This window comes from Thermobia domestica, chromosome 7, assembly GCF_964235325.1.
Source record: "Thermobia domestica chromosome 7, izTheDome1.hap1.1, whole genome shotgun sequence".
Taxonomy (NCBI): Eukaryota; Metazoa; Arthropoda; class Insecta; order Zygentoma; family Lepismatidae; genus Thermobia; species Thermobia domestica.
In genome coordinates this window covers 172,683,762-172,710,248 of record NC_137460.1, presented here as the reverse complement: position 1 = coordinate 172,710,248, position 26,487 = coordinate 172,683,762, and positions in this window count along the sequence as shown.

Genomic DNA, 26,487 nt, shown 5'->3' with positions numbered 1-26,487 from the left:
GAGTCCAGCTTCATATGAAGCTAGAACCTCCCATACGGTTACAATGGTCCGATCGAAAAAATTCAAACGCCAGAATTATGGACTATTTATGGGCTAATTAGTTGCTCTAATCCCAATTTTTGGGCTCCTACTGTTTAGCGGGAAATCGGATTCAAAATGAGCGAGTTTAGGATGATATCAATCTAGAAGCCCCCATATGGTTACAGTTAGAATGACCCGATCGAAAAAACTCAAACGCCAGAATCATGGGCTATTTATGAGCTAATTAGTTGCTCTAATCTCAATTTGTAAGGCTCCTCCCGTTCTCCGGGAAATCAGTTTCAAAATGAGCAAGTCTAGCTTGATATTAAGCTAGAACCCCCCATACGGTTACGGTTACAATGATCCGATCGAAAAAATTCAAACGCCGGAAATATGGGCTATTTATGGGCTAATTAGTTGCTCTAATTCCAATTTTTGGGCTCCTACTGTTTAGCGGGAAATCGGATTCAAAATAGGCGAGTCTAGCTTGATATGAAGCTAGAACCTGCCATACGGTTACGGTTAGAATGGTTCGATCGAAAAAATTCAAAGGCCACAATCATGGGCTATTTATTGGCTAACTAGTTGCTCTAATTTCAATTTTCAAGGCTCCTTCCGTTCGGCGGGAAAACAGATTCAAAATGAGCGAGTCTAGCTTGATATCAACCTAGACCCCCCCGTACGGTTACGGTTACAATGATCCGATCGACAAAATTCAAACGCCAGAATTATGGGCTATTTATTTGCTAATTAGCTGCTCTAATCCCAATTTTTGGGCTCCTACTGTTTAGCGGGAAATCGGATTCAAAATAGGCGAGTCCAGCTTGATATGAAGCTAGAACCTCCCATACGGTTACCGTTAGAATGGTTTGATCGAAAAAATTCAAACGCCAGAATTATGGGCTATTTATGGGTTAATTAATTGCTCTAATCCCAATTTTTAAGCTCCTACTGTTTAGCGGGAAATCGGATTCAAAGTGGGCGAGTCCAGCTTGATATCAAGCAGGAACCCCCCATATTGTTAGAATGGTCCGATCGAAAAAATTCGAACGCCAGAATTATGGGCTATTTATGGGCTGTTTAGTTGCTCTAAACCCAATTTTTGTGCTCCTACTGTTTAGCGGGAAATCAGATTCAAACTGGGCGAGTCCAGCTTGATATCAAGCAAGAACCCCCCATATTGTTAGAATGGTCCGATCGAAAAATTCAAACGCCAGAATTATGGGCTATTTATGGGCTGTTTAGTTGCTCTAATCCCAATTTTTGGGCTCCTACTTTTTAGCGGGAAATCAGGTTCAAAATGGGGGAGTCCAGCTTGATATCAAGCTAGAACCCCCACATTGTTAGAATGGTCCGATCGAAAAAATTCAAACGCCTGAATCATGGGCTTTTTATGGGCTAATTAGTTGCTCTAATCCCAATTTTTGGGCTCCTATGTTTAGTAGGAAATCGTATTTAAAATGGGCGAGTCTAACTTGATATCAAGCTAGATCCCCCAATATGGTTACGGTTAGAATGGTCCGATCGAAAAAATTCAAACGCCAGAATTATGGGCTACTTATGGGTTAATGAGTTGCTGTTATTCTATTTCTTGGATCCTAATGTTTAGCGGGAATTCGGAAACAAAACAGGCGAGTCTAGCTTGACATCAAGCTAGAACCTCCGATTCGGTAACAATGGTCCGATCCAAAAAACTCAAACGCCGGAATTATGGGCTATTTTTGGGTTAGTTGTACTCTAATTCCGATTTTGGGGCTGCTACCGTTTAGCAGGAGTTCTTCATCAAATTGTAGGATTTGGCTTAACTTCTAGCTATAAACCTAGTCATATAAATAATCAAATAATTAAAATGCCGGAATTATGGTTTATTTGTTTTCTAATTACTTTTTCTAATGTCGATTTTAGTTCTTCTATCGTTCGCAAGAAATCTCATGCAAGATTGGTATTGATTTCTAGATAAAGTGGGATGATAGTTGCAAAGTTGCAGTGATTAACTGAAAATTGATTTTTTTGCATTCTCCGCGAATGCAAATATATATCTCTACTAGTAAATTTATGAATTGTCTTTTCACGTTTATATGTTCAGTATATTTGGTAGTGAGTAGTGTATATATAGAATTTATATGGTGAAATATCATATTTAGTAGTAGAGATATTGATTTACATTTGGGAGAGTGCAAATAAATCAATTATCAGTTACTAAACATCGATGTTTTCTCACTGCAACTTTGAAAGTATCATCCCAACTTATCTAAAAATCAATACCAATCTTGCTAGTGATTTCTTTCTAACGATAGAAGAAAAAACACGACATTAGAGCAACAATTTAGCAATACAAATAACCCATAATGACGACGTTTTAATTCTTTTGATCGGAGTGTTATACCCCTAGGTTTATAACAACAAGTTAAGCCAAATCTCACAATTTGATAAGGAATTCCTGCTAAAACGTAGCAGCCCCAAAATCGGAATTACAGCATCAATTAAACATAATTAGCCCATATTTCTGACGTTTCATTTTCTTCGATTCGAGATGTCTAACCTTATGGAAAGTTTTTACTTGATGTCAAGCTAGACTCGCAAAATTTGATTCCGATTTTACACAAAAAGGTAGGAGCCCAAAAATTGGGATTAGAGCAACTAATTAGCCCATAAATAGCCCATAACTCTAGCATTTGAACATTTTTGATCGGACCATTTTAACCGTATGGGGGGGTTCTAGCTTGATATCAAGCTGCACTCGAACATTTTGAATCCGATTGGCCGCTAAACAGTAGGAGCCCAAAAATTGGGATTACAGCAATTAATTAGCCCATAAATAGCCCAAAATTCAGGCACTTGAACGTTTTCGATCGGATCATTCTAAACGTAATCATATGAGGAATCCTAGCTTGATACCAAGTTAGACTCGCCCAATTTAAATCCGATTTCCCACTAAACAATAGGAGCCCAAAAATTGGGATTAGATCAAGTGAGTAGCAAATTAATAGCCCATAATTCTGGCGTTTGAATTTTCTCTATCGCACCATTTTAACCGTAACCATATTGGGGGTTCTAGCTTGATATCAAGCTAGACTCGTCTATTTTGAATCCGATTTGCCACTAAAAAATAGGAGCCCAAAAATTGGTATTAGAACAACTAATTAGCCTATAAAAAGCTCATAATTCTGCCGTTTGAATTTTTTCGATCGGATCATTCTAGCCGTAACCATATTGGGGGTTCCAGGTTGATATCAAATTAGACTCGCCCATTTTAAGTCCGATTTCACACTAAACAATAGGAGCACAAAAATTTGTATTAGAGCAACTAATTATCCCATAAATAGCCCATAGTTCTGGTGTTTGAATTTTTTCCATCGAACCATTCTAACCGTAACCGTATGGCAGGTTCTAGCTTGATATCAAATTAGACTCCCCCATTTTAAATCAGATTTCCCACTAAACAATAAAAGCCCAAAAATTGGGATCAGAGCAACTAATTAGCCCATAAATAGCCCATAATTCTGACATTTGAATTTTTTCGATCGGACCATTTTAACCGTAACCATATTGGGGGTTCTAGCTTGATATCAAGTTAGACTCCCCCGTTTCAAATCCGATTTCCTACTAAACAATAGGAGACCAAAATTTGGAATTAAAGTAAATAAGTAGTCCATACTTATCACATAATTTTGTCGTTTCAATTTTTTCGATCGGACCATTCTAACCGTAACCGCATGACAGGTTCTAGCTTGATATCAAGCTAGACTCGTCTATATTGAATCCGATTTCCCACTAAACAGTAGGAACCCAAAAATTGGGATTAGAGCAACTAATTAGCACATAAATACCCCATATTTCTGCCGTTTGAATTTTTTCGATCAGATCACTTTAACCGCATGGGGGGGTTCTAGTTTGGTATCAAGCTAGACTCGCCCATTTTGAATCCGATTTCCCACTAAACAGTAGGAGAACAAAAATTGGGATTAGAGCAACTACTTAGCCCATAAATAGCCTATAATTCTGCCGTTTGGTTTTTTCGATCGTACCATTCTAACCGTAACCATATTGGGTGTTCTAGCTTGATATCAAATTAGACTCGCCCATTTTAAGCCCGATTTCCCACTAAACAATAGGAGCCCAAAATTGGGATTGAGCAAATAAGTAGACCTTAAACAGACCATAATTCTGGCGTTTGAATTTTTTCGATCGGAACATTTTAACCATATGGGAGGTTCTTGCTTGGTATCAAGCTAGACTCGCCCATTTTGAATCCGATTTCCCGCTAAACAGTAGAAGCCCAAAAATTGGGATTAGAACAACTAATTAGCCCATAAATAGTTCATAATTGTGGCGTTTGAATTTTTCCGATCGGATCATTTTAACCCTGTGGGAGGTTCTAGCTTGATATCAAGTTAGACTCACCCATTTTAATCAGATTTCCCACTAAACAATAGGAGCCCAAAAATTGGGATTAAAGCAACTAATTAGCACAAAAAATATCCCATAATTCTGGCGTTTGAATTTTTTCGATCGGACAATTTTAACCGTAGCCATATTGGGGGTTCTAACTTGAAATCAAGTTAGACTCTCCCATTTTAAATTTGATTTCCTACTAAACAATAGGAGCCTAAAAATTGGGATTAAAGTAAATAAGTAGTTCATAATTCTGTCGTTTGAATTTTTTCGATCGGACCATTCTAACCGTAACCGTATGGCAGGTTCTAGCTTGATATCAAGCTAGACTCACCTATATTGAATCCGATTTCCCGATAAGCAGTAGGAGCCCAAAAATTGGTATTAGAGCAATTAATTAGCCGATAAATAGCCCATGATTCTGGCGTTTGAATTTTTTCCATGGGACCATACTAACCGTAACCGCATGACAGGTTCTAGCTTGATATCAAGCTAGACTCGTCTATATTGAATCCGATTTCCCACTAAACAGTAGGAACCCAAAAATTGGGATTAGAGCAACTAAACAGCCCATAAATAGCCCATAATTCTGGCGTTTGAATTTTTTCGATCGGACCATTATAACCATATGGGGGGTTCTAGCTTGATATCAAGCTGGACTCGCCCACTTTGATTCCGATTTCCCGCTAAACAGTAGGAGAACAAAAATTGGGATTAGAGCAACTAATTAGCCCATAAATAGCCGATAATTCTGGCGTTTGATTTTTTCGACCGGACCATTCTAACCATATGGGGGGTTCTAGCTTGATATCAAGGTGGACTCGCCCACTTTGAATCCGTTCTCCCGCTAAACAGTAGGAACCCAAAAATTGGGATTAGAGCAACTAATTAGCCCATAAATAGCCCATAATTCTGGCGTTTGAATTTTTTCGATCAGACCATTCGAACCATATTGGGGGTTCTAGCTTGATATCAAGCTGGACTCGCCCACTTTGCATCTGATTTCCCGCTAAACAGTAGGAGCCCAAAAATTGGGATTAGAGCAACTAATTAGCCCATAAATAGCCCATAATTCTGGCGTTTGAATTTTTTCGATCGGACCATTCTAACAATATGGGGGGTTCTCTCTTGATATCAAGCTGGACTCGCCCACTTTGAATCCGATTTCCCACTAAACAGTAGGAGCTTAAAAATTGGGATTACAGCAACTAATTAGCCCATAAATAGCCCATAATTCTGGCGTTTGAATTTTTTCGATCGGACCATTCTAACCATATGGGGGGTTCTAGCTTGATATCAAGCTGGACTCGCCCACTTTGAATCCGATTTCCCGCTAAACAGTAGGACCCTGAAATTTGGGATTAGCTCAACTAATTAGCCCATAAATAGCCCATAATTTTGACATATGTTCCGGTCGCTTTGGTGATGGTGGTTGGTCTAACTTGACACGCGTAAAACTTTGGACAGTTCAGAAATTGCCTCAGCTGCGTGTACGATTTGCACAACTTTAAAGTATAATGGCTGATGTGCCCTGTCATAACAGATGTGCTTTGTCAACTTTTCTTGCACTTATATATTGTATGCAGAAGAGTAGAATATATAGTATTATTACTTGATGTTGAATTATTCGGGATATACAGAAGGGCTACACTGCTTATATCAAAAGGAGTTCTGTGTATCTCACCATTCTACAATCGTTGTCGCGTAGCTTTCAGAAAATGAATAGCTATCAAAACGTTGTTTCAGATTTGGAAATCGACAGGCGACACGCGATTGTAGACTTGATTAAATCTTCCGAGTAAGACAGGATTGACACACCATCAACATGAGTATATAGCATTAGAGGAATAAGGATGTCAATATTACGAAGTGTGATACGATATTCTTATCAAGACAATGCTACCGTGATATTAGATTACTATTTTATTCGGAAATTGAATATGGAGAATTTTCATCGAGAGTTGTGAAATGAATCTAGACTTTTTCTACTCTATGAAATATGTGGCACATAGTTGATAATCAAAGCATATAGTTTGTTTTTATGAAAAATTATTTGATAAGCCTACAGGTTGGTTGCTTTGTGATGATCAATGCTACTAAGTGGTAGCGAACACAGGACTACCTTACCGTAAATATTTTCCACCTAACTGACTAAGAGAAGATCTCAAAAGAACTTTAAATCGATTCTTTATTTGTCTCATTGATTTTATCAGCGATTTTATCAAGTTTTACAGGATACAATCGGGAAAATATTATTAATGATATACAGGAACTAAGTGAATTCTACTCAATTCAGGGTGTAAGCATTTGTGAGCAGTACGAACGCTAAATAAATGTACATTTATAGCCTCGAGTGTTAAAACACTGGACACTTAATTTATATATGTCCGTAAGAACCTAACTTTTTAGCCTGTTCAAACCTAAACCACAAATTAAAAATTGAACATCGCCGTCGATCCTCACAATTTTTTTAATCACCGCATCACTTAGAGATCGCTCACATCCCTGATTAATATTTTTTATCAATGTAGATTACAATGAAGTCAAGTGACATCCTTGAAATCTCATTTTAAGGTGTTTTCTAACGCTGCATATGCATATTACAAATAACTTCAGCAGCTCAGGAATGCCTGACCTATCGCAAGTGGCCCATCATCTTGCCCATCATTCAAACGCGGTGTTGAACGCGAATGTGACATCTAAATGAATTAGTTTAGCTCACTAAATTAAATGTGTTGTGCTACTGTTCCGTTTTCTCTTCGGGTACCAAAGCTCTTCGTGAACAAAATAAAAAACCACCTCCAAAGTATGTAAACAGAATAAAAAACCACATCCATGTTTTATACCTTTTCTCTTTGCCCTCATTTAAAGTTACATCAATATCGTCTTCATGTCCGTTTCGTTAGGTCTGTAAGACTTGGACTAAGCGGATTTAAAACTAAGCGTTATCAATGACATATTGATTTTCTTCAGCTGTTGTTCGTCATCATCAATATCAGATTGTCTCCCGATTCGGCATTTGTGCATGGACTACCTTGGCAGAAGTCACAAAACATTGAATACTTCATATCGACTCTTTTATACAAACATCTGGCTCGTTAACACTTCTATCTAGTAGTAACTTTTATCTACAGGTAAGTTTATCCGGCTGGAGCTGATGGTACCTGTGTGGGTCCCGGAATTCGCATACACTAACTTTATTCGATTGGATTCATACTTAGACCAATTCGCTCCTGGTCTTGGAGGTACTACAGAATTGAATGCTGCAAAGCTGCCGTGTTAGTAGGGGAAAAAGTGGCCATATTGATGCTTTCTAACTACTTCCTTGTTATATCTGATATGGATTATAAGAGCAGGGACATGTTTCCTTCTCCATACAGGCGACTAAGAAATGTCTAATCTTGACCATTTTGTGAGGATTGAGATTTGGTTGGTTTAAGACTCTCACTAACTTGTACAGTTTTTTTTCTTTTTGAAGGATCTTCAATGCTGGGCTCTATTCTCTTCTGAGGCCTGTTGCATAATGAAAAAAGTGAAAGCAGTCTTTTAGAGACTAGAGTTATTTCTAAATTTAATGATTTCGTAGCATTTCCTTTCACTTCTGTTTGTATGTGGTCTTATGAGAATCAGGATTGCACATGAATTTTTCTACCAAGATTCTTAAAAGATCTGAATCAGAACCATCAACAGGTACAGATTTCCCGTTTGTAATTTTTTCCATTACACTTGTCCATATACAGCTACTTTTGCTCCTTTTGCTCCTTAAAAAGCCGTCTATAATTGATCTCCAAGTTTATCAAGAGCTGCGATTCAATTGTCGTGTCTTCAATAGAAGAACTAAATTCGATCGTTGTAGATTTTCCCGAAAGCTCTTTCTTGTCTTTCGGCACTTTCCGTGTCTAATTGTAATTTATATCCATAAAACATAAGGTGAAAAGAGCGCTTAACATAATTTATATTCGTAATTAACGGAGATCTGACTTGCCATATTTAGTCCACACCATTGCGTGTAGAAGGACCTTTCCTTCCACGTGTGCGTATTAAAAAACAAAACAACATAGACTATGTAATATTCACCGTCGTTTAATTGACACTCCTGTGTATTCAGATATCATCACATATGTAGGGTGGCATTAACTCTACTTGCCACTCAGATGACAAAATGTTTCCCACAAAAGCCCTGTAGAACTTCAGTTATCGTAACAGGATTTAGGAATGAATGGTTCATCTTGCTAGGGTAGTGTCTGACATTGAGTTAATCCACCAGAAAGTTTCGTGGCCTCATTAAGCACTGTTCGATAATCATATCACTTGGAACTTCGCTCCAGAGGGCCTCTTTTTTTCGAATTGTTAAGATTCCTTGAGTTGTTAATTTCTTGTGATCATCTTAAAAGCGAAGTTGCCTCCAACGCTTGCATCGGATGAGTATAGTGATGTGAAAATTTTGTATACGAGAAATGACAAACTGCGTAAGAAACGGGAGAATTAATTTAATAGCCTACAAATAAAGTTTCTAGTCCCCTATTCGATCTAGTCCTTTTGTCCCTACTGAGATAATAGCGCTGTAGTCAGTTTGTCCCTACAGTGGATGTCAAGATCCGCCATGATAAATACATTTGAACGAGCGGAATCACTTTGCATGCAGTACAACTGACGACATCGCGTGGATTGCAATGGGAGAGTACGGTAGCTTATATAGTCCTTAAAACTGCAAATTCGAAATATTCGAATTTACACCCAGTGACGTGATGAACAAAAAGTCTTTAGTTGAAAAATGATAATTATCTGAGTGAGCTTATAAGGTATTCTTTTTGTAAAACTGGTAAAGAGAAAGCGCGTTAAAATGATAAAATAAGCTGATGGGTCACTTGAGATACTGCAGGCATCCCTGAGATGGTGAAGCTTTTTGTAATTTGCATCTGCGACGGTAGAAATCACAAAAAATGAGAATGTTAACAGGGATGTCACTTGACTTCATTGTAATGGTTTCTAGATTGTCTCAAAGGAGATATTAATCAGGGACGAAATAGATCTCTAAGTGATGCGTTTACTGAAGAAAAGGTTTTGAGGATGGACGGGTTGTTCCATTTTTTAATTAGTAGATTAGGGTGCACCAGGCGTCCTAACAATCAGAGGGTTCTTTTTCGAGGTGTCCGGTAAAGCTAAACGGCTTCTAAGTTTTTTCTAAAGATGCTGTGAGATTTAGAAGTCTGGAGTGGACATCGACATGTATCCCTTAATTCCTATTGGTTTCCAGCTAGTAAAGGAATTCAACACCGAATCGGAGGACGTAGGATCTTGTGCCGTTTAACTAGGTCTTAAAAACGAAGCAGTAGTGCTTTTAAGGCTACTTAAGACACATTACACAATGGCGTACCATTTCAAAACCGTGGTATTTCCTTCACCCTTTAATAAGAAGAGGGTATCACAGACGCATACCTTTGGGACCGCACAGCAGTTTGTTCTAGGTAGGCCCAAGGGGTTGAAAAAGGTTTTATACCATATGTAAAAACGTACGTATAAATTTATCATGATAATCAAGGAATTGCTATATTTCCCGTTTACATGCAACTACAATACTATTCGAGAGTGCTTCCTCCTGAAGAAATCTTCTTAGCACTCATAACACTCTCTCGTTTTTCTTGATCGTTACCTGATACAAACTGTTTAATCTAAAGAGTTGTGTTGTTATGGCTAAATTACTTGAACAAATTCTCTTGTGTGTTATCACTCGAGGCTATGAAATATGTATTTAGTTAGCGTCCTTGGTGCTCACTAGGGCTTACGTACAGAGTTGTGTAGGTTTCACTTGGTTCCGGTCTATCATTAATAATATTTTCCCGATTGTATCCAGTAAAACTTGCTATGGAACCCATTCACTATATTCTAACCTCCGTAACAGCCATACTTAGTAGGAGATTTTACGGGAAGTATCCTGCACTTTTTTAAAAATGTGCCACTCGGTTATGTAGTTTACCTACTCCAACTAAGCAGGAATCGAAGTGGCCCCACTCTGACAGGTGAGAAGAATCCAATGTATCGGCTATAAAAAATGGCCGCCTCTACGAATTCATAGTGTTAGTTTTAGACTATATTATACTATACGCGTGGAATATAACTAATAGTCGAATCTTCACGATTTATAAACTAAACGACGTAGAAGAGAACAAGGTCTAAAAAATTAACAAAAGTTCTTAGTTCGCTCACAAATTAAACCTACAAAAATTTCTTAATTTGGAACTTTGCATTACTTCTGATGGAGTTTACTCATATTTATTAAAATAAGTAAGATGATGGAATTATCGAAAAAGATGTGGTATACCCTTTTAAAGAGTCTTAGATTATCTTAATTTTGGTGTATAGTTCATTCAGATTGGTTAATAAACAACGAAGTTATGACAATTTTAAGATTCACGTTGAGTCGATTGATTTTCCCAAATATCGAGAGTTTATTTACCGTAATAAAACATTACTCATGGATGCTGCATTGTACGGAACAAATCATTCTCTTGTGATGTGTTCTTCACAAGTCCCACTTTCAGCAAAAGCACAAAGTAGCCTGATCAAGCCCGGTTATGAATCCCATATGGCGGATATTAATTAGAATACGTAAAGGTTAGTTTCTTGCTAAATATTGACCCGAGTATCTAGATTTGTAAACGAATAGGCACAAAGCAAAATCACCAATTCTGTTACTATTCACTTTTACAAATCAATTGAATTTAAGGATATCTTAAGAAAATACGTTACGTTAGAAAATTTTATGGTTTTAACTGAATTCAGAGAGAACTGCACAGGAAGACTTAAGAAGTAAGTTCATGTATGTAAACCATAGAAATAGGTTTTACATCCTTTACAATATTATAAGGAAATTACATAAAGCTATATATTGTTATAAATTAGAAAGTTAATATTTTCTTTCGTATTGACAAACAAAAATACAACACAAACATTTGGTACGATTATTTGAAATTCACAATCTTCTTAAAATCAAAATTCACATATATCTTTAAGTTTTTTTACGTGTCGAAACAGTTTTATGATTTCGACGAACAGTTAATATTATTCTATGTACAACCTATTATATAAACAATCATACATTTATGTATTTATTGGTAAATTTCCAACATGATGTAAATTTACTATTGATCAACAGAATTTTTAAAAATAATGAGTACAACTTACATTACAGTTTTATTGGTCTAGATCTTCGTTTTAATTTTCCATCACTTTTCAACATGATCCCCTACACACAGAACACAAGAAAGCAGCACGGGGCGCTTGCACTTGTGCAACAACATATTGTGGTACAGTTGTTTGCAGGCACTTTCAAGAAGAATATTCTCCATGCTTCGTATTCAAGTGGAATGGAAGTCCATGGTGGAGAAAGTTCACTTCCATTGTCAGTCCATCCCCAGTTTACTGGTGAAGGAATATATGCTGTATTCATTATTGCCTGGACCCAGATTTGTCTAGTTTGGTATGTTGCACGTTTGGTGTAAAGAAACAAGGCATGACAAGTTAGAGGATTTGTCGCCGGGATTCATTAACTTGAAATGTTTCAGTTGTTATTGAATATATTAGGACAACATAATGTGGCAGTGAATTAAAACAATCTTCGCTTATGTGGATTACAAGGTGTGAAATTGTTAGGAAAGCTGTGGTCACCTCTGCATTCAAAAGCCATGTTTCCCATGCTGATATATTTCCATTTCCGAGAAAGTATGACACTGTATCACATCTTGGAAACGCGTGGAAGTCTCTTAACGTAGTTGATTTTATTCTTCCTTATGCATTTGAAATATGATGAATTGGGAGAATTCGAAGATGTTTCTGGGTGCCGAAAGATATTCATAATTCTTATAGACCGTGTCGTTCAAAGTCGTAGAAAAACGATACAGCAAGTATTACAACAATTGTGTCTACTGTACGGATAACTATATTCTTGTGTCCATTTAATGTTGCATCAAAGGAATAGAACATGATCCTACTATCAGCTCCTCTAAATGATTTCCTGATGACTTATTTAAAAATGTTGGAAGATTTTTTGCAGTATTTATATCCATTGCTCGTTGCTACCTCAAAGTTACTACCTTCCTTTTAACACTTATACTTTCCATGAAAAAGAAACAGGTCTTTAATTTCGTGGTTACGGGGAAATAGTTCCACTTCCTAGAAATGGTGTAGTTCGTGTTACTTTTGTTATTATTGCTACACCCCTCCATTCTCTTGTTGAAGATTTTATGCTCATTGAAAATTATATATCCCATTTCAAATCCACTCGCATTGCATGGAATGTGTCCTCTTCTTCTTGAGCATATTTTAAGAAATTGCACTGGAAAGAAACATAAAATGTTCTACTGATGCCGGTTGCAAAATGTGAACTAAAATTCTCCATCAAATAATAAAACATCACAAGAATTAGGAAAGTATTCTACTTTGATGTTGGCTTCACTCTCTAGATGCATAACTAAATCCGACTTTCAGGATTGTGAATTATGGTAGAGAAACAGTGGAATTGGTTGATTCCCGTGCAGAAAAAAAAATATCCAAGTGTAGTGACTGACGTGTAGTAGGCGAGAGAATAGCTCAACGTCCATCTAAAGTAATTTCATTTTATTTCTGTTTGTCTGGTTCTTTCAAAGGGAAGAATGAAGAACTAGAGAAGATTTTTTCATAAGAGAAAAGAATTGCTGGGTCATTCTACTTATCTTATTGCACAAATTCCTTGTACATATTAGACCTTTTTTTTTTTTTTGCTGAATATAGGGATTAATTACCGTATATCACCGATATAGATGATTCTGGAAGCAACATTAACAATTCCACTATTTACTTCAAACGGATTCCACAAATTCGACGAAGACTTCTTTCATCTTTCCAACAGCAGATTAAAATTTTTCCTGCATCTACGAGTAATCTTCATGGTGCTTATTATCAAAATCATTATCACTATATGACATTTTGAATTCCTTAATCAGCCTATTAATTTCTGGTCCCGCTGTCATCCATTTGACAAGAGCATTGAAGTCGTGTAAGAGACCAATTGACCCGCCAACGCCTCTTGTATTTTTTTTTAATTCTTTTTGTGAGTAGAACTATAGCTATTGAAGAGAAAGGTCTTGATGTTTTTCTTATCACAAAGTAACCCATTTCGAAAGCATTCACAATCTCAGGATGTCTTTCTTTCAAATTCCTCAAATCAAAAATGCGAACGGGAATCCAACGAGAATAGTTCATGTGGATCATTGCGAAAAACCATTCTGCAATTGGTTTTAGAGTTTCAACGTAGAGTTTGAAATTCTCTTGCCGTATGGCTCTGATGTAAATTAAGAGTAAAATCACGAGACGGCAATACATTAACCGAAACTTAAACGTTGGACACGTTGATTCTTTTCAGTGTACTCGTCATTGAAAGATAGCGCTGATGGAGAATTCTGATATGTATCACGCAGCAAATGATGTAAAACTGTCAGAGTAATCTGATGAACAAAACGAGCTTTTGTAATGTGTTACTTTCAATAAACTGTCAGCAGTTCCTGGTGTTGCTACATCTGATTTGCGTAAAATTTCTACCCACCACTTCCATCTAACCATTTGCTTATAAACGCAGAAAGGCTTCTTCGATGTGTCACAATTTGATATTCGCCATTTAACTCATTCGTTTCCCAAGACAAATACGTAGTAATTAATCCATTATTTGTTTTTTGTTGAGTTTGTCAGTAAGTTCTGTTACATCATTCATTCCGTGCCGTATCAAAGTAATAAATTTTGATTCTTCCTTAAACAACGGAAGCAGACAACATATACTTGGCATGTGGAAAGTTTTGAGTTTTCGAGGCATGGTGTACAGAGCAAGTGCAAGTAGTGTCATTTTTAAGCATGCATCAAGCCAACACAGCGTTTTTTCTTCTTCTTCTGCGAAAAATCCACTTCGTGAAAGAACTCTACAAACTGCGGGTACTGTTGTGGTAAAACTGGTTCCTTATCAGTGATATAAGCAGGAGGTACTAGAGCATATTTATCGGGGAGAATAGGAGCAGTTCTCTTTTTTATATTGACATTATCCAGTGAGACATGGTCACCTTGAATGCCAAGGTTATCCTTAGATAGATGCTGGAAAATGGAAATGTTCGTACCATGAAAAGAACCCTTTGATGTGCCAGAAGAATTGTAGACAATATTATCTAATGTTGCAATGGTTAAAACATCTCGACGAAGAGTGGAAGGACATACATTTCGTCATTTTGATTTGTCAAGCACTGAGAAAGAATTGAAGATATTTCCTTTACATATGTATACGATATACAAATCCCTAGTGAATACAATTATTTTATAAAATATTTTGCAAATATCTCCTTAGATGGTTTGCTTTCTATTATCTTCACATACTAATAACTGAATTTTACCCATAGACGTAAGGAAAATGGAATAAATGCGAAAAATCTTGAGTTACAGTATGCGCGCAATTTTTTTGCGCATGGGAGTACCTTGTAGAACCAGGCCCTCTTCTCTTGGTTTGTGAGACTAGTCCTGGCGTTGAATTACTAATGCTAGCGTAGTAAAGCACTTATTCGCGATACAAATAAGATATACAGGGCCGATACAAATGCTTAGAACAGAGACATAAAAAAAATTCTGAATTACAGAATTTTTTTGTACATAGGTTATTTTGTGAGATTTTCAGTTAAGTACACTTCAAAGATATAAAACTTCCTACGCTCACTACCACATCTTCGACCACAAGCTATTATTTTCCCCTCCTTGGAATAGTGTTCCAGAAATTAGACTCGCTAGGCTATAGTAAAAAAATCTCTCTGGTTCGCATGGTTCATCTTGCACTACAGACTGCCATAGTCGGACACTCTGTATAAGCTTATTAGAGCATTAGGATTTCTCAATCTTCTCAAAGTGTTCTCCCCCATGAGAAAATTTCTGTTAACCTTCAATAGCAGACTAGTGTTTTAGCATTTCGACACTTTTCATATCTCAGACGAAATCATCAACAAAAACAATTCCAGTAATCTTATTTATTAAATTCAAAACTACCTCATCTCGCTGACAAAAATAATGATTACTGCTAAGCACCTTGTTCCTTTGTGACTATTCCAAGCTGCTTTTCAGACTAATTTAGAAGTCAGCAGTGGACATCGGCATGCAGTTCTTAATTCTATTGGCATCCAGTCAGTAAAAGAATTTAACATCGAATCGGAAACCGCATAAACTTTTGTCGTGTAACTAGGTCTTAAAAAGAAACCAGTAGTTTTTTAGATCTACTTATCTCACATTATACAATGGCGTACCATTTGAAAAACCGTGGATTTGGGAAGGAACAGCGGTTGGTTTTAGGTGGGCCCTTGGCATGGTAAAAGATTGTGATGCTAAATGTAAAAAACGTAAGTATTTATGGTATAGTCAGTCATGTTTTCGCTACCAAATTAGTAACACTGGTCTTCGCAAAGAAACCAAACTGTGGGTTAATCAAATAATCTTTTCATATAAGCTTACTGTATGCTTTTATTAGTAACTAAGTGCCACACATTACATAGAGATGAAAGAGTCATTCATTTCAGAAGTCTCTTGATGAAAATTCTCCATATTCAACTTCTTGAACGAAAAAGTATCTGATATCACGGTAGCGTGGTCTTGATAAGAATATCGTATCACATTTCGTAATTCTGACGTCCTTTTCCCCTCTAGCAGTATATACTCATTTTGTAGGTGTGTCAATGCTGTCTTACTCGAGAGAATTAATCGTCTTCACTCGCGTCTCGTGTCTCGATTTGCTTTTCTCAAACAACCTTTGGATAGCTATTCATATTGTAAAAGCATCGCCACAACGATTGTGGAACTGTGACATACACACAACTCCTTTTGATATAAGCATGTAGTCCTTCTGTATATATTCAATTATTGAACATCAAATAGCAATGACTAGCAATGATTCTTCTCATCTACATACAGTAAATAATTACAAGAAAAGTGCACAAAGCACATGTTTTATTACGTTAAATCAGCCATTATACTTTAAAGGTGTTCATATCGTACCTGAAATTGAGGAAATATCTGAACTGTCCAAGTTGTACCACGCTTAGGAGGTTTCCACTTAAGTAATTAATAGGCACTACTGGATACATTATGTCAGGGATTGCTATAGAAGAATTTTGGGGGATCCTGTACTCAAAGACAAAATTCACGAAGATGCTGAATGGCCGTGCCTACTCAAGATCATTGAAAACTCACTTCTCGACTTGCTTGGCTATCTTTACGTGTGGATCTGAAGAGATTTGCTACCATCTGAGGAAATCACACAATCTAGTATCTTCCATCTGATTCAACAATTTCTGGATAGTGATATCAAATGCAACATATACAAGAAAATGAAGCTGCATGAAAAAAAACGATATCTAAACGAAAAAAAATCTCCTAATTAAAACGATGACCTTTACCCAACCGGTAAGCATTCGCTGCGGAATATAGAGAAGGTCAATCAAAAGGAACTACATCGAACTGGTGACTAGCAACTTCATTTGTAAGCAATTAAATTAATGCTTCCGTTTACTCACGCAGTTGGTCATCTCTTGTATGCAAATTTGCACATCACTATACTCAGCAGATGGAAGCCTTGCAGACAACTACGGTATCAGATGACTACAAGGAAATAACAACCCAAGGAAACTTCACATTTCGCAGAAAAAGAGAACTTCGGAGCGAAGTTCCATGTCATATAATTATCGAACAGTGCCTAATGAAGGCCACGAAATCTTCCGGGGGATAAACTCAACGTCAGACGCTACGTTAGCTAGACTAATCCTCGAATCAAAAATACTGTTACGATAGGAGAAGTTCTACAAGACTTTTGTGGGGAAACAGTTTGTCATCTGAGCGGCACGTTGATCTGATGCCTCCTTCCTGGTGTGATAATTTCTCAATTCGCATGAATATCAAATCGAATGCGGTGAATATTGCAGTCTTCAAATGATGCAAATAGTTTTCGAAAGTGAAAAAGGTAGCTGAAAATGTACAACAGTAATGGAAGAAACTACAAACGGGAAAACTGTAGATGTTGATGGGTATGATTCAGGTCTTTTAAGTATCTTGCTAAAAGACTTGGTGGGCATTTGCTGATTTTCTTAAGGCCACATACAAGCAGAACTGAAAAGAAATGCTACGAAATTATTAAATTTGAAAAAACTCTAGAGTTCTTAAAAAACTGCTTTCACTTTCTTCATGATGCAACAGGCTGAGACACGACCTCAGCTATACTCAGGAGTTAATCGTTCCAGCCTTCAAGATCCTATTTCACAGGGAAATAAAACTGTACAAGTTAGTCAAAGTTAAATCTCACCAAATCTCAATCCTAACAAAATGATAAAGATTAGACAATTTTTATTCGCCTCTATATGGAAAGAAACATGTCCTCCCTCGTATAAGCCACATAAGGTATAAGAAGGGAGTAGTTACAATGCTTCAATATGGCCACTTACCCTACTAACACGGCAGCTGTGCAGCATTCAATTCGGTAGTACCTACAAGTCCAAGAGAAAAATGGTCTCAGCATGAAGCCAACGAATCAGGTTAGTGTATACGAATTCCAGGATCAGCTCCAGCCGGATAAACTTACTTACCTGTAGATAAAGAGTCACAGCAAGATAGGATTGTGAACGAGCCACATGTTAGCATAAGAGAGCAGATAAGAAGTATTCAATGTTTTGTGACTTCTGATAAAGGTGTTCATGTACAAATGGCAGATCGGAAGAAAATCTGGTATAGATGTTGACGAAAACCTGTTGTTGTATATTGATTAGAGGGGAAGAGGGTATCATAATTACGAATAATTATACGATATTCTTATCAAGAGAATGCTACCATGATATCATTACTTTTTCATTCAAGAACTTGGATATAAAAATTTTCATCAAGAGATTTCTGTAATCACTGACGTTTTCTGCTGTATGAAAGTTGTGGCACTTAATAATCAAAGCATACAGTGAGTTTATATGAAAAGATTATTTGAATAGCCCACAGTTTTATTGTCTTGTGATGACCAGTGTTACTAATTTAGTAACAAACACAGGACTAATTATACCGTAAATATTTTCCACCGTCTAAGTGGCTAAGAGAATATCTCAAAGGAAGTAGATTCTTTATATGTCTCTTCGATCAGATCACCAGTCTCAGGACTAAGGTAAACCGTTTCGGAGGGTAGAATATAATGGGTTCAATAGCAAAATTTAAAGGATACATTCGGAAAAATATTACTAATGATAGACTTGAACAAACTGAATCCTACACAAATCTGTATGTAAGCTGTAGTGAGCAGCATGGACGCTAACTAAATGCATATTTGATAGCTTCGACTGTTAACAAACAGGAGTCTTTGTTTAAGTAATTTATCCGTAACTACACAACTCTTTAGATTAAACAGTTTCTATATGGTAACGATCAAGAAAAACGTGAGCGTGTTATGAGTGCTATGTAGATTTCTTCAGCAGGAAGCCCTCTCGATTAGTGTTGTAGTTGCATATGAACGGGAAGTATAACAATTGCTTGATTATCATAATAAATCAATACTTATTTTTTTTACATTGGTATAACAACCTCTTTCAAACCCAAGGGACTACCTAAAACAAAGTGTTTGAAAAACTTGGAATAATCACAAATACACTATTTTCGAAGTATTTGTGTTGAAAGTAACAATGAGTAAAACCCGTGCAATGTTTAGGCGGGAATAATTTGAAATCACACAAAAAGGTTAAGTTTGAGGCAACTGCAGAATTCTTGTGTTACCAGGAAGCCACCGATTCAAAATGAACGATCTTTTTATACTGTACAAAACACGGTTAATGACGATAATGAAGAAGCCTTAATCAAGATTTACAAGTTCATAGTACAAGATTTTGTGAAAGGATTCTTCGTCAGAAGCCAGAGCTAATAGCTCATCTGTCTGGCAGAGAATATGGTTTACTTTGAGAAGGATCTGACATAATAAGTGAGTTGGAGAAAGACATTGATCAAGATGGTATGGCACTAAGTCCAGTTGTTAAGATGCTTCGAAAGGATATGGTAAACCACAAGAGTCATTTTGCAGGAAAATTTGAAAATCTCTCCCAGGAAGATTCAGTTCCTCCTTCACTAATAGCTGCTGCCGTTAATATATTACTTTATGGTTCATCTGCCACCCCTGATAGCAGCGTGTCAACCAACTTCAAATATTTTATCCATCCGAAAGCTACCCCTTTCTTCTCCATGTTGGACTGAACTTTTATGCTAAAACTCGTAAAAAGTACTTCATAAAATAATTGCATTCACTAGGGATTAGTTATTCGTCTACATATGTAAAGGAAATATCTTCAATTCTTTCTCAGTGCTTGACAAATCAAAGTGACGAAATGTATGTCCATCCACTCTTCGTCGATGTGTTTTAACCATTCCAACATTAGATAATATTGACTACAATCCTTCTAGCACATCAAATGATTCTTTTCATGGTATGAACATTTCTATTTTCCAGCATCTGTCTAAGGATAACCTTGGCATTCAAGGTGACCATGTCTCATTGGATAATGTCTATATAAAAAAGAGAACTGCTCCTGTTCTCCCCGATATATATGCTCTAGTACCTCCTGCTTATATCACTGATAAGGAACCAGTTTTACCTCAACAGAACACGCAGTTTGTAGAGATAGTTCTTTCACGAAGTGGATTTTTCGCAGAAGAAGAAGAAAAAACGCTGAGTGTTGGCTTGATGCATGCTTAAAAATGACACTACTTGCACTTGCTCTGTACACCATGCCTCGAAAACTCAAAACTTTGCACATGCCAAGTATATGCTGTCTGCTTCCGTTGTTTAAGGAAGAATCTAAATTTATTGCTTTGATGCGGCACGGAATGAATGTTGTACCAGAACTTACAAACTCAACAAGAACCAAATGGTCTTATTACTATTTGCCTTGGGAAAAGAATGAGTTATATGGCGAAGATCAAATTCTGACACATCGAACAAGCCTCCTGCGTCTTATAGGCAAATGGTTAGATGGAGGGGGTGGGTAGAAATTTTATGCAAGTCAGATGTAGCAACACGAAGAACCGCTGACTGTTTATTGAAAGTAACTCACATTACAAAAGCTCGTTTTGCTCATCAGATTACTCTGACAGTTTTACATAATTTGCTGCGTGATGCATAACAGAATTCCCCATCAGGAGTATCTTTGAATGACGAGTACACTGTAAAGGAAACGTCGTTTCGGATGATGTAATACCGTCTCGTGATTTTACTCTTAATTTACATCAGAGCCATACGTCAAGGGAATTTCAAGCTCTACGTTGAAACACTAAAACCAATTGCAGAATGGTTTTTCGCAACGAAGCAACTAAACTGTGCTCTGATTCCCGTTCACATTTTTGATTTGAAGAATGTGGAAGAAACACATCCTGAGATTATGAATGCTTTCGAAATAGGTTACTTTGTGATAAGAAAGACATCAAGACCCTTTTCTGCAACAGCTATAGTTCCGCTCACAAACAGAATAACAAAATTTTAATCGGCTGTTGGAAAGATGAGAGAAGCCTTCGTCGAATTTGTGGAATCCGTTTGAAGAAAAGAGTGGACTTGTTAATGTTGCTTACAGAATCATCTATAACGGTGATATACGGTAATTAAATCCCTATATTCAGCAGAAGAGAAAAAATCTAATATTACAAAGAATTTGTGCAAGAAGATAAGTTGAATGGACCAAGCAATTTTTTCTCTTATGGAAAATGTTTTGTAGTACTTCATTGTTCCATTTAAAAAACAAGACAAACAGAAATAAAATAAAATTACTTTAGATGGACATTGAGCTATTCTCTCCCCTTCTACACGTGTCACTTCACTTGGATAAATTTTTTCAGCACGGATTAAATCAAAGTCGGATTTAGTTATGCATCTAGAGAGTGAAGCCAACATCAAAAAAGAACACTTTCTTAATTCTTGTGATATTACATTATTTGATGGAGAATTTTAGTTCCCATTTTGCAACCGGCATCAGTAGAACATTTTATGTTTCTTTCCAGTGCAATTTCTTTAAATATGCTCAAAGAGAAGAGGACACATTCTATGCAAAGCGAGTGGATTTGATATAGGATATATACTCTTCAGACAGCATAAAATCTTCCACAAGAGAAAGCAGGGGTGTAGCAATAAGGACAAAAGTAACACGAACTACACCATTTCCTACGAAGTGGAACGATTTCCTTCGTAACCGCGAAAATAAAGAGCTGTTTCTTTTCTTGGAGAGTATGTGTTAGAAGGAAGGAAGTAACTTTGAGGTAGCAACAAGCAATGGATATATTATAGAAACTTCAAGAAATCTTCTAAAATTTAAAACAGTTCAACAGGAAATCATTTAGAAGAGCTGATAGTAGGATAATGATATATTCCTTTGATGCAACATTAAATGGACACAAGAAGATCGTTATCCGTACAGTAGACACAATTGTTGTAATACTTGCTGCATCGTTTTTCTACGACTTTGAACGACACGGTCTAGAAAAATTATGAATATCTTCCGGCAGCAATAACATCACCGAATTCTCCCAATTCATCATATTTCAAAAACTTAAGGAAAAGAAAAATCAACTACTTTAAGAGACTTCCACGCGTTTGCAGGATGTGATACAGTGTCATACTTTCTCGGAAATGGAATATATTATCATGGGAAACATGACTTTTGAATACAGAGGTGACCACAGCTTTCCTAACAATTTTACACCCTGTAATCCACATAAGCGAAGATTGTATTAATTCACTGCCACGATATGTTGTCCTAATATATTCAATAACAAGTGAAACATTTCAAGTTAATGAATCCCGGCGAGAAATCCAACTTGTCATGCCTTGTTTGGTCACACCAAACGTGCAAAATACCAAAGTAGACTAATCTGGGGCCAGGCAGTAATGAAGACAGCATATATTCCTTTACCGGTAAACTGGGAATGGACAGACAATGGAAGTGATCTTTCTCCAACATGGACTTCCATTCCGGTTGTATACGAAGGATGTAGAAAATTATTTTTGAAATGTGCCTGCAAACACATGTACCACAATATGTTGTTGTAGAAGTGCAAACGCCCCGTGCTGCTTTTTTGTGTTCTGTGTGTAGGGGACTTGGCCATTTAATTAAGTATTTTAGTCATAAAAACACAACTCTTTAGATTAAACAGTTTCTATCAGGTAGCGATCAAGGAAAACGTCAGAGTGTTATGAGTGCTAAGTAGATTTCTTCAGCAGGAAGCACTTTCGAATAGTAACGGACGGGAAATATAGCAATTGCTTGATTTATAAATTAATACTTACGTATTTACATATGGTATAACAACCTTTTTCAACCCCAAAAACCTACCTAAAACCAACTGCTGTGCGGTCCCAATGCTATACTTTTGTGATACATTCTTGTTATTAAAGGTATCCACGGTTTTTAAAACTCTACGCATATTTATAATGTGAGTTAAGTAGCTCTAAAAGCACTTTTGCTTCGTTTTTAAGTCCTAGGTACACAACACAAGATCCTGCGGCCTCCGGTTCGGTGTTGAATTCCTTTACTAGCAGTAAGCCAAAAGCAATACATGCCGGGGTCCGCTGCTGACTTTCTAAATTTCTCAGAATTTAGAATGGAACTTCTAAACCGTTTAGCCTTACCGGACACCTCGAAAGAGAACCCTCGAATTATTGGCACGCCATTTGCAAACTAAACCACTTATTAAAAATCGAACCTCCCCGTCCATCCTCAAAATTTTTTTCTTTTCACCACATCACTCAGAGATCGCTTTCATCCCTGATTAATATCTCCTTTGAGACAATGTAGAATAATATTACAATCAAGTCAAAAGACATCCGAGCTAATGTTCTTATATAAGGTGATTTCTGACTTTATTGATGCACATTACAAAAGGCTTCACCACCTCAGGGATGCCTGCCCTATCCCAAGTAACACATCACTTGTGCATCATTTTAACACGCTTCCCTTCACGAATTTTACGAAAGTAACAACTTACGAAAACCGTGATATTCCATTTTTCTCAGCTAATGACTTCTAGTTTAGCACGTCTCTGGATTTCGCACGTTACTCGAATATTTCGAATTTGCAAATCCTAACAAATATATGAGCTACTATTCTTTTCAAATTTCAATGCACCCGATCCCGTCGATTGTACTGAAAGCAAGCTGGTCCCACTCGTTCCAATTCAATTATTTTGGCGGATCTCGAAATCTACTGTTATTATCTTTTTATCTAAATTCATCCTGATATTTACAATTAGTAATACCATTATTTCTGCAGAAAGCCACACCCGGCAGCTTTGTAGATAATCTTAAAAGTTTTCCCATGTAAAAGCAATGTTTTGACAGATTTTAGTGTGTTACAGACATAGTCATATAAAATATTACTATGTCTGGTTGATTGTAGTGCTAAATGATGTCTAAATGTTTCGTGAAGTCTGCACTTGGTAATACAATGTTCTCTGAAAAGGGTCTGAAGTATAGATATCTGTGTCTTTCAACTCTCTTCTTGCCAGTGTTAACGGGTCTTAGGTGGACTGTGCTGGTCTCTAGGCAGTTTGCCATGATATACCGCTATATGCAGCAACACTTACGCAGAAATCTAAAGACGACTTGGTGCTGTTTTTTTAATAATGGAATTTACTTGGTGATCTAAGATGGCTCTTGTCAAAGGCCACGGATATGTTCCCAAACATACCAGGCCAAATGTGAATCTGGTTGAGTGCTAGAGATGAGTACACTTCCCAAGCCTCAACTGCTAGCGATTAATCGGGTACATTTTGTGGAGTACCTCTCTGTTCTTGCGAAGATATCTTTGAGTGCGTTGACAGGACAAGCAAGCTCTATTCACGTCAGCGAGATACCGTAGTGTTTAATTTAATAAATAAAATTACAGAAATTCTTCTTCTTTATCATTCCGAGTCAGAGATGAAAGTTGTCGAAAAGCGAATGCATTTGGTGTACTAGTCTTCTACGGAGCGGAAGCTTACAAGAAAATTACGCAGCGGCGAGAAAACGTTGAGAAGATTGAGAAATTCAAATCCTTCAGTAAGCTTAAAAAGTGTGCGATTATGGAAGTCTTAGTACATGACGAACCGTGCGAGCCAGTGAGATTTTAAGGTTTTTTTTTTTTAGCCTAAAGGTTAGTTTGAGAGATACGTAGCGTTATCAATATAGCACCCTGATAAAGTGAGTGAAGGTAGCAGAAGTCGCCTCGAAATTTTTTATACACAAAAAAAAAATCTGTCGATTGATAATATTCTTGATTTGTATGTTCATACCTGTTCCACCAGGCATGTATAATTTTTTGTATTGCGAATCAGTGCTTTACACCGCCATCTTTAGTAATTCATTGGGAGGACTTGTCTTAAAGGTCAAGAGAAACGGGCATGGTATTACAGCTAATCAAATACCTAATTACCTAAGGATGTACTACAAGTTTGAGGCCAAAAAAATGCATGTGAACGCTTTACAAGCTTACGACTATAAGTGTAAGATAACTGATACGAAAATTTGGTAAGCTTTGTGGGCTTCAGTCAGCAAAGCAGCTTGATATAGTCGCAAAAGAACAAAGTGCTGAGCATTGATTATCCTTATGTCGTATAAAACCTAGGGCAATAAGTTGAAACCAACTGGGTTCCACCTGTAGTAGAGTTTTTAATCTTACGACTCCGTCTAGGATAAAATGTATATGCAGTGTACACATGTATGGAATATCCAAACATCGTTCTTTATTAAGATTGTTAAACTTTGATTGTTTGTAGGCGAGTCGAAAACTAAACGGTAGTTACACAATTTTAAGTGTCCTTGCAGATGGCAGAATCTTATTAGTCAATTATCTGCTGTTTAACAACATAACAGATAAACAAACAAACAATAAACATACACTTGATTGATACTGTAGTACGCGAATGTGATACCTAAATGAATTGGTTTAACTCATTAAATTAAATGTGTCCTGCTATTGTTTCCTTTTTCTCTTTGTGTACTAAAGCCGCTCATCTTTTAGGATTCCAAAATATATAAAAATAATAATAAACCACCACCATGTTTTATATCTGGTCTCTCTCTATATTTTCATTTAAAGTTACATCAATATCGTCTTCGTGTCCATTTTGTTTGGTCTGTAAGACGGGGACGTATTACAAGATAATGACTATAACTGAGTGCATTAAAAACTAAGGCGTTATCAATGACATATTGATTTTCTACAGCTCTTGTTCGTCATCATCAATAGCAGATTATCTCCCGATCCGACATTTGTTCATGAACTACCTTGGCAGAATGCACAAAACCTTGAAACTTCATATCGGGTCTTTTACACGAACGTGTGGCTCGTTCACAATCCTATATTGCAGTCACTTTTTATCTACAGGTAAAGAAGCCTAATTACCTAGGGATCACCTACTAGAGATTCAGGATAATAACCTCCATGTGAATCCTTTACAAAGTTACGATTGTAAGTGTAATATAACTGTTAGGGAAAATTCTGAAGCTTCGTGGGCTACTTTCTGATAATCAGCTTGGTACGGCCGCATATGAACAAGGTGCTGAGCACTATACATTGATTACCCTAATATCGTATAAAACCTAGGGCAATAAAGTGAAACCAACTGGAATCGGCGTCTATTAGAGCTTTCATTCTTACGACCTCGTCTTGGATAAAAATGTACAAGGGAGGAACGGAATATCCAAACATCGTTCTTTGTTAAGATGTTCTTATAGTGAACTTTGCTTCTATGTAGAACGAACACTAAACGGTACTTACAAAATTTAAAATTATCTTGCCGATGGCATGATCCTTGCAGTCAAATATCTGCTGTTCAAGATCTAAACAGATAAACATTCAAACATGAAAGAATTGTTATACAATTTAATGATACTGTAGTACGTGAATGTGATATCTAGTTGAATTGGTTTAGCTCGTTAGATTAAATCTGTCCTCCTACGGTTTCGTTTTTTCTTCGGGTACCAAAGTCGCTCGAGGTAAAAGATTCTAAAATATGTAAACATAACAGAAAACCACTTTGATG